Consider the following 7,112-nt stretch of genomic DNA (forward strand, 5'->3'; position numbering starts at 1 on the left):
ACACGCAATGAAGAAACAGCTTACACTCATGAACACGTGAAGATTTTCCAGCAAGGTTAAAGAAAAATTAACATACTTAAATGATGAAGTCTATACATTACTGACAAAGAAACCCTCTGGGTTGCAGGACAACAATTTAACAAAAAAAAAAAAAAAGGAACACTGGTCTAACCAACCAGGCAAGACACAACAAATTTAGTGGTTAAAAGATTCAAATTGTGACATGTTTTCTGTTGATTGATTAATAAAAGTGATTACTGAATGAAAGAAAGTTCCATTTTTGGGCTTTTAAACATGATCTTAAGAATTTTAACATATACCGGTGTTGTCCTGTCAACTTGGTGGGTTAGGAGTTGATTATATCGGGAGAGAAAAAACAAAAAAAGGGGGAGAGAAGGCTGACACAGGGCCTGGTCCCGGTGTGTCTCCCCTCTGAATAACACAGCCAACACAACATCATTTTCCTGTTCGTTTGTTTTTGTTTTTTGTTTGTTTTTGTTTTGTTTTGTTTTTGTTTTTTCTATACATATTTAATTACAGGCTGCTTTGCCGGCCCTGAAAGCCGAGGCTGACTGGACTCCTGCTCTCCCCCATACGTGACACTGACCAAATGCTGCAACAGCTGGACCCACAACAACGACCTGAGAATGTCAACAGACCTGCAGGAATGTGATCTCATGCAGCCGAGACGGAGAGCACTAAACCTAAGGCCCGTTTCACTACACGGGGGAAAAATTCCCAGACTGCGTCAGCTGACAGAGCTGTGACGAGACGCCCGCCAAGCCCGAATGAAAAGTAAGGCCGAGCGAAAGAATGCTGACCTTGATAACTTTGCATTCACACTGTGCAGGACAGTGATGGACCAACACGGATGATCGGGTGGCGAAAAAGGGCGTGACCGAGACAGGAGGAGTAACTGAGGTCAGAAGGCACCTCAGAATGGACAAAAACACAGAAGAAGATGCAGGTTTCACCTGCGGTGAACATCGACACTGGAGAAAGGACTGCCCCAATTGGGGTCAGAACCAGGACGGACTGAATTTTGAGCAGCAGCAGCAGCAATGGTCGCAAACAAACTGAAAAGGAGGGGGGCAGGACCCCAGGGCACGCTTCAGGCCGTGGTTTACCCAGAACACCAGAACAGGAAAGTGATGAACACAAACACCCACACAAACACACACATCTATATGCACTGACTCAGAATGAAGAGAAACACACACACACACACACACACACACACACACACACACACACACACACACACACGTCTCCAAACACACAGATTCAGAATGAAGTGAAATACACACATGAACACGTGCACTCGTTGAGTGAGTGAGAAATGACACACACACACACACACACACACACACGGGAATGTTGATTCACTGAGAAGTGATGCACACACATACACATGCACACGCTTGTGCAATGAAGAGTGATCCACACGCACACACACATACACGCTGATGCAATGAAGAATGCTTTGCTTATGCTGATATGCAAAATGCTGCACACAAACATCCCAATGCATAATTTTTATGAGGAGCCATTGATTACCATTAAAAACTTAGAATGTGTTATATGTCACCCAGAGGGCATTTATGTAGATTTTAGGAATAAGCTCTAAAACGGTTTGGTTATGAAAACAATGTCTGTGCGTGATGTCTGTTTATGGCTCAAGGCCTTGACTGAATTCTTTGCTGTGCTTCACACAGCCCTGATGAGGAACAGTGGCACAGAGTGAAATTGATGAATTAATAGTGTAAGTTTAGGTCGGAGTACGGCATTTTCTGTGATTGAGTTTTAATTCAAGGAGGAACAAAAGGTGTTACGGCACCTGAGGTTCTCATTCCCACACAATATTGTCCCGGCAGGAAGCAAAATGTTCCTGTGAATTTCTGGTTGATTGTTTGGTTTTGTTTAGCGCTAGCTTGATTTTATCAGTGAGCTTTGGCTTGTGTTCTTTCTCGTAAGCGAGAGAGGGATAGTTTTATGCTTGGACATGTCTGCAACGGGCCCTAGTTTGTGTTATTTTAGTAGTATTTTGTTGGTTATGTCTGTTTTCGTTTTTGTTACAGTGCACTGGAGAAAAAACATCTGAGAGGTGTGATCCACCGGTGGTGATATGTTGATATTTTGTGAGTTCATGATTTAACAATCAGCTCTTTAAACAAGGCCTGAAAGATTGAAATTTAAAGCGCTATAAAATATTATTACTGTAAACAGTTGCAAAGTGTGCTTCTCCATGATTGTAATTGGCTTGGGAGAAATTCACTTATAGGGAACACTGAGAAGTTCTGAGTCTAAAAGGATTGCACCGAGTCAATCCGGCCCAAAAAAAAAACAACAAGGAATTGTTTTCCTTTAAAATGATGACGTCATCTTGCTGGTGATGGATGCTCGAATAGGTTGCGCGTGAGACTCCATTATCAGCAACATCTGGTATGAATGTGTGTGGAGGTATGCATGTGAATGGACTGTGATGGACTGACGACTAAAAGTTTTGACTGACTTGATACTGAGACAATGACTGCACCCACTTTAGGATTAGTAAATGCCAATAAACAATTCATAAACAATTCACCCAGCGGACAAGAGAAGGGTGGATGCTTCGCTTTGTTTTGTTTTGTTTTTTCAGGAGCAGGAGGATAAGAGAGACTGGAGGAGGAGACTCTAGCTTCACATAAGTATGAACTGCAGACTTAACACTTTGGTTGCTGATTTTGAGTTACCGATGTTTGCATTAAGAAAACTATGCTATATTAGCTGTGTTTTGAGTAAGGTATCATGTTATATTATTGGGAATGCCAAATGCTACAGTGGAGAAGACTTTTTGATATCACTCATGACTGGAATATGTTACTATTAACCACAGCAGGCCACTGTAAAAAGTCAATTAAATTTTATAGAGGAAAATCGCCAAAATTGAACAATACCTATGAATGACTGGCCACATTCAGAATAGAGATATGCAATAACAAACATTGGTCCACGTGATTTAGGTTCTCACTTGAAATAGTAAGTTATTAAATGTAGAATATAATCGACAGGGACATTTGATAGGATGTGGTACTGCAAAAGAACAAGAGCAAAGTAAATAAAGAAAATATTGTGTTTAGTTTGGATAAATTAAAATTAAAATGTACCATTACACTCAGAGGATCAATATGGAATAAAACATATGCAAAATTTGTATGAAGTACATAACTGATAACTGTTCTGTCCTGAGTGTTTGTTTCTAGAGCACCCACTTGACCACACCAACAGTTTCTCGCCACCGAGGAGGGGTACTTGCAAAAAGAATAAAATAAAAATCTGAGTTTAACAAAACATTTTAAATGTAAATATCAAGCTTACCTTTCTTTTTCCATGAAATGTGCTTGTGGGCACGCCAGCCATTTTGAAAAGGTGGGCAAAACAATTGGCAAGGCCACACCCCCACACATGTGATATAATTTTAAAGGTACTGTTGCCCTCTCTAAGAAACATCAGGAATTAGAGGAGTGGCAAGTAGAGTATGCGAGCTACAAGCAAAAACTAAAATGGGTACTACAGTGTGCAAAAATGAAATACTGGGTCATCAGGGGGACATGAGGGACATTTATAAAACTAAAAGTCCCACTAACCTTAAAGTGCACTTGAAAAGCTCACACAAGAAGGCTAACCTAGCTTACCTAGAAGACCTCATCAGGGGGAGCACACTCCCCCTCCTTGAAGAGCTCACCCACTCAACCCGCATCCCCAGAAAACAGCTCACCCCAGATAAGGCAGCGTGATGTATCCCGAGACAACAGGACTGGGACATCTAAATAAAGGTGTGAAACAATCGCCTTCAAAAGGTTATCAATTAAATTTAACCAAAATTAGGACCACTCGGTGCGGCAAGAGTTAATAGTTATTAGTCTCAACACCCAAGGATAACCAGAAGAGCATGACTGATATGATGGAACTGGGATTTTGTTACACTTAATTTTTGCAAAACACAAATAAAACTAAATTGAAACTAAGGATTTTCAGAAAATAAAAACTACACTAAACTAGCAAAGAATTGGTAAAAACTAATTACAACTGGCAAAAAATTGAAAATCTGGAGTCGAAACTAAATAAAAATAACAACTAATGGAAATGGCGAAAAGTTTAAAACCCTGGTGCAGAGATTGGCAAATCTGACCAGGAAACGTTATAAAATGGATTGTCAGGATAGTCAGCGTTAAAGCCACTTTTGACAGTCCATACTAGGATGGCATTGGACATCTTCGGGGCGGAAAAGGGTTGGTGTGACCAAGGTGTGGTTTGGCTTGTTGTATGTATATTTCAAAATGTTACAGCTCTGGATGGACCAGTTACCAGATATGATGTCACTAACCTTCTCTTTTAAGTGTCTAGCTCCAATGAATTGACACATGGGAGTGTGTCAAAAAGGGGGAGTTGAGTCCGAACATCAAACAATGGTGTTATGAGCATTTTATGACTTTATTTGTGTGTTTAATAAATTAGCGATGGTAAAACTTAAGCTTATAATGTGTTAGACTTAGAAAGGGTTCACTAATTTTTTATTTCTTTTACACACACATAGATTATGATTAGAATAAGTCCTGAACATAATATTTTAAACCAAATTTGAATCATTAGAAGAACAATGGATAACAATATTAGATTATCAAGGCTAGGGAGAGAGGTGTTTTGGTTTTCTGTCTCTTGCAGAGAAAGGAACAGACACCAGACGGGGACCCGGAGATGTGAGGACCCTTCACAGCAGAGACAGATGTAGGGACTGCCGAGACAGCAACTGGGGTCAAGTGTCATGACGTTTGGGCTCCTGGAGAAGATGGATCCCACAAACACAGCAATAACCATGAAGGGGTTGGCGAAAACCAGGAACACCAGACCAACGAGGTTCGAGAGGCTCTTGGCAAAACGGGGGACACGCCGGTGAACCCAAAACACACAGATCCTTGTTTGAAATCGGAGCAGAATAATCCCCAGAACTGTGCAATGACTAAAGGGTGGTCTAACCCCGGAGGTCGAAGAAAGAAGCTGAGAATCACCCAACTGGAAGACACTGGTAGCTGCAGCAATAAAAATAAAGGTTAAAAGCTCCTTAGACAGAGGTTCTAGTCTAAGTACATTTGAAAGGTATAAGGGGGCATTAAAATGGGAGTGGAAAACTGGAGCACCAAAATAAAGCTGTGGGAGAATTGGGGAGTGATGGGAGAGTCATCTGTAACTGCTGTTATGGTTGTAAATCTAACTTTGCTTGCATCTGAACTGCGTGAACACAGAGGTCATCCCACATATGGTCCACCCGTTAAAGGGGGACAGAGGGCCTCAGGATCAAGAAAACTTGGACCTTGCGACCCTGGAGTGCATGTTGTAAGTGATCTCTTTCAGAGATCAAAAGGGGGAATTATTAAATTATTCTGTTATTATATGTTACCTTATATATGTAATCAAAGTAGTTGAATTAGAATACTGCTGTAGATCACATTATACCCTTTAATATAGAGTGTGTGAGCTGTATGTAGTGTAGTTCTCATTATACTTTTGAGTTAACAGAACATATTCACATATTAGTTCATTAGATAAATGTGCATCACTCTGTATCCTTGATCTGCTGGGAATGTGTTACACTGTTTTCTTGACATGCTTAATTGTTGAATCATGAAGAGAAGGTTGTAAGCAGGAGACTCTGTGTCTAAAGACAGGGGAGATAGATAGACCACATTCCACACCCCCACCTTACAGAAAGCAGAGAAACAACTGCCGAGGTCATAACTTAGGCGCTGTAACAGAGAAAAAATGTGATGTTTTGGCTTTTACGACTAGCTGGGGGCCACTAGAGACTATAAAAAGCTGAGCAACCCGTCACCATTTTGAGACATGTGCCTGACCCTCTGGTAGCATCTCTCCCGTCCGGACGTTCTAATGCTCTTATTGTTGAATTGTATGCAAATAAATGATTGTTGATTGAGCATTTATACACCGAGTATTGTCCTTCCTTCAGCCCAAAGATTCAAAGAACTGCGTGTTTTCAACAGAAGTTACCTATTGATACAAAGTATTTCCTGTTTTCTACGTATGTTTTGAACCAGTTTAGTACAGTTCCTGAAAGACCTGTCCAGTTCTCCAGTCGTTTGAGTAATATGTTGTGGTCAACTGTATCAAATGCTGCACTGAGATCCAGTAAAACTAGGACTGACATTTTTCCACTGTCTGTATTCAGACATATGTCATTAAACACTTTGGTCAGAGCGGTTTCAGTGCTGTGGTTCTGTCTAAAACCTGACTGGAAGGCATCGTAGCAATTATTCTGTTTTAAGAAGTAACTGAGCTGTTGAGAAACTGCTTTTTCAATGATCTTACTTAAAAACGGGAGATTTGAGATCGGCCTGTAGTTGTTCATTTGTGTCTTGTCAAGATTGTCCTTTTTCAGTATAGGTTTGATTACAGCAGTTTTTAGTGATTCTGGAAACACACCTGATAATAAAGAAAAGTTGACGATCTGTAACAGGTCTGACTCTAAAGTCTTTGAGACCTTTTTGAAAAAACTTGTTGGCAGGACATCTAAACAGCAGGAGGAGGAGTTCAGTTGACCTAAGATGTCCTCCAGGTCTTTGCTGTTAATAGGTTGAAACTGTTTCATGGTGTTTAAACAGTTTTTTGGTGGACACAGTACATATCCTGGATCTGCTGTTGATGTACCAATTGCTTGTCTAATTTTTTGGATTTTTTCAGTGAAGAATTTGGCAAAGTCATTGCAGGCCATGGTCGAATGAAGTTCAGCTGCCACTGACACAGGAGGGTTTGTTAGCCTGTCAACTGTAGAAAATAAGACCCGAGCATTATGGCTGTTTTTAGTGATGATGTCAGAGAAGTAGGACCTCCTTGCATTCCTCAGTTGTAAATTATAATTGTGAAGTTTCTCTTTATAAATGGCATAATGAACCTGGAGGTTTGTTTTTCTCCATCTGCGCTCAGCTTTCCTACACTCTCTTTTTTCATTTTTCACCAGTGTGGAGTTTCTCCATGGAGACTTTTTCCTTCCAGAGATAACCTTCACCTTAATGGGAGCAATAGTGTCCATTACATTTAACATGTTAGCATTGAAGCTA

General features: G+C 40.5%; 2 long non-coding RNA genes across 2 annotated transcripts; one reads left to right on the forward strand and one right to left on the reverse strand.

Annotated features, from left to right (window-relative positions):
• Nucleotides 1-475: 475 nt before the first annotated feature.
• LOC145424179 (uncharacterized) lies at nt 476-1,487 on the reverse strand. The gene is made up of 2 exons (XR_013905150.1): nt 1,359-1,487; nt 476-1,183 (listed from the first exon to the last, which is right to left on the reverse strand). It is a non-coding gene; the product is annotated as an uncharacterized LOC145424179 (long non-coding RNA).
• A 1,103-nt stretch (nt 1,488-2,590) lies between these two features.
• Nucleotides 2,591-5,975, forward strand: LOC145424178 (uncharacterized). Its single transcript, XR_013905149.1, has 2 exons — nt 2,591-2,687; nt 4,387-5,975. It is a non-coding gene; the product is annotated as an uncharacterized LOC145424178 (long non-coding RNA).
• Nucleotides 5,976-7,112: the final 1,137 nt, after the last annotated feature.

The sequence above is a fragment of the Astatotilapia calliptera genome, chromosome 23, assembly GCF_964374335.1.
Source record: "Astatotilapia calliptera chromosome 23, fAstCal68.1, whole genome shotgun sequence".
Classification (NCBI taxonomy): domain Eukaryota; kingdom Metazoa; phylum Chordata; class Actinopteri; order Cichliformes; family Cichlidae; genus Astatotilapia; species Astatotilapia calliptera.